Source organism: Ascaphus truei, chromosome 1, assembly GCF_040206685.1.
Source record: "Ascaphus truei isolate aAscTru1 chromosome 1, aAscTru1.hap1, whole genome shotgun sequence".
NCBI lineage: Eukaryota > Metazoa > Chordata > Amphibia > Anura > Ascaphidae > Ascaphus > Ascaphus truei.
The window spans coordinates 465,857,947-465,860,994 of record NC_134483.1 but is presented as its reverse complement, the minus strand read 5'-3'; positions in this window follow the sequence as shown (position 1 = coordinate 465,860,994).

Sequence of the window (3,048 nt, the reverse complement as noted above, 5' to 3'; positions counted from 1 at the left end):
ACGTACCCCGACGATCCGCTACTTTCCAATCCTAAACTTGGCTACGTACCCCGCCGATCCGCTACTCTCCAATCTTGATCCAGCAAGTAACCTCTACTACTCTCACATCTATACTCCTGACCTGGCTTGCACGACCAATCTACATTCTAGGCCCGCCCGCGTGGCTGTGGGTTGGCGTTACTCAATTCCCTACCTCATTACCGCGGTCGTGCTTCGTTTGTGGTGAGCTACGCATTACAGATACATTGGTAGCCAGCCCACACATACATCACTAGCAAGGGATGTGTTCTCACCTGGGGCATGAACAATGCAACCCGGATTGGGCCAGTCACGTTACTGACGTCATTATATTTAGGTTTACATAGCGGGCTGATTCAGTTCATCCTTTAGACCAGAGGTGCACAAACATTTTAGTCGTGCCCCCTGCCCTCTTACCTGCTCTCTGGCATTTCCTCATCTTTGCGACGTCACGGCATCATGTGATGTCGCATTGTCATGGCAACTCGATGTCGTGACATTATGTAATGTTCTGTTGTTATGGCTTTGTTGCTATGAGAAGATGCAGGAGAAGCCAGAGTGAAGGTAAGAGGCAGTTATAGGGGCCCCGTGCTCTCCCCGGCAATCAATTTAAATGTTGGGGGCCTCTGTAAGAGTGGGACTCCGCTTAGTTTGCACATCCCAGCTCTAGAACTTTAGAAGGGCCTTTTTTGGCATGAGCCACTAGTCTTTTTCCTAACATGATGTGTCATGTTCTGCTCTGTTGCTGATTTAAAAATTTGAATGCGGTTTTTAATGTTTACTAAATACAGAAGACTATGGGGCTTATCCTAGTACCTCGATAACTTTGCTGCTATCTAGAACGATGTGGCATATTCCAGGTGATGGAACATGCCACATCAAGGTAATGAAGGGATTAACTGCTCCCACAACAACCCTCCCCCCCCGGTAGGCCTAAAAACCCACCATGGGCCAAATACCACCTTCACCCACCCCCGCTACCCACAATAAACCGGTCACTGGTAATTAACACCTTCATTGCCTTAGTGGTTAGCCGCTACGGTAATGAAGCTACCTGCAAATGTATTTTTATTGCATCGGAGAGAAGCTGGGGGTCTCCGGAGCTGATATTAATTAGCATCCGCTCCAGAGACTCCTGACTTTAATCCAATGCAGGAAAAATGCATTTTTTTCTGTCCTGCTCTCAGATCCCATCTCATCAACCTAGGGCTGGCGAGATCAAATCTTTGATAAACTCGCGATTCCAGAGTGTCAATTAATTTATTGAGGCTACTATAATAGCGTGATTTATCAAAATGGCACTATTTGGATTTTTGCAGCTCCCACTCAATGTGTTTGAGCAGGAGCCAGAAATCGCGGAAAAATGCCTTCCCCATACGATTTGGCCAACTCATTGAGGCTTTCTAATAGCAACGTTGCAAAATTTTGCGAGAAGTGCTCAAAATCCTCGACGAGTTGTTATCGAATTTACTAGAATAGTCCCCTATATATTTTACTAACTACCGTTAACAGGCAGTGCTTAGACCAAACAGACAAACCAACAAATTTTAGTGCGCTCCGCAGATAAGGGCGGAGGAGTCATGCTTCAGGATAGAGTTGGTTATGTTGCTAAATCATGGCACCTCCTACCTGACACAGAGGCCTATCATATTCTTAAAGTGGGGTAGCGAGAAGTGAAAGAAGGTGGGGGGTGAGAGAGAAGTGAGAGAATTGGGGTGTGAGAGAGGAGTGAGAGAAAGGGGGTTGAGAAAGAGGAGAGGGGATGAGAGAGAAGTGGGGGGAGAGGGGTGAGAGAGACGGGGGAGAGGGGTGAGAGAAGGTAGGAAGTGGGTAAGAGAAGGGTGGGGAGAAAGGAGTGAGAGAAGGGAGCGGAGAAAGAAGAGAGAGAGAAGGGGGAGGAGAGAGGGGTGAGAGAGAAGTGGGAGAAGGGGGAAAGGGGTGAAAGTTAAGAGGGGGAAAAAGGAGGTAGAGGGAGAATGAGGAGAGAGTGAGAGAAAGGAGGGGGGAGTGAGAGAAAGAGAGGGGGATGTAGGGTAGATGCAAGTGAGCAGAAGATTATGCGGGGTAGAAGCTGGTGAGTAGGGGAGCATGTGGGGCCCACACACAATCTACATTAATTCTGTGTCCCCCAAAGCCCAGGAAGTGCCCCCCCCCCCCCAGCCAAAGTAATTGCCCATCCCTGTACTAGATACAATTGCTTGGAACTCAGAATACAGATTAGCCACTTTAGTTATACAATCTTTATATACATCAACTCAACATAAGGATTGAATAGAAACAGTGAATTACTTTTTGTCTGAGGATGGCTCATTACCAAATTCGCAATTTTAATTTATTTTAGACAGTATTTTGTTTAATTGCAATGCAAACATTTTATGTTTAAAGATTCTGTTTATTTCCAGCTATGTACCTTCTTCAAAGATGTGAACACAAATTCGTAATTACATCCAAAAAGTAATCAAAACGGAGGGGGAAATCAAATGTGCCTTATGAGGCATTTAAGAAGAAACTTTGAGTCTCCCTGAGTTTGATTAACAGACGTCTACTCTTGAAAGAAGATCTCTAGAAAAGAGTTGCAAGAAAGATCTTATTTGTTTGGCATACATGAGGGTGAGAGATAAAGATAGAAGCTCTTTACTTTGTTACAATGATCATAAAAAGAAATCTAAAAATGTTCAACCTGTGTATAGGGAAATACGAAGTCCAAATGGGTAACAACATTTATTCCTTTCAGATTTTTAGATTCAATGTATATAAAGATTTTCCAAAATATAGTCATATTGGACAAAACAGGCATGGAATATTATCTAACCATTGGAGCATTTTACAGCTATATCCAGGGTTAAGATCTATAATTCCAACAAGACCACATGTAATTTTCAAAGTCATAGTTTAAAAACCATGCCAGCATTACGTTTACTAAAAGAAGAAAAACCATCAAAGAAAACTATTTTTAATTTTTCTATTCATAATGGCCATTTTCAATGCGGTCAGTGTAGGGCGTGTGACTTTTGCTATGCAACCTCTGTT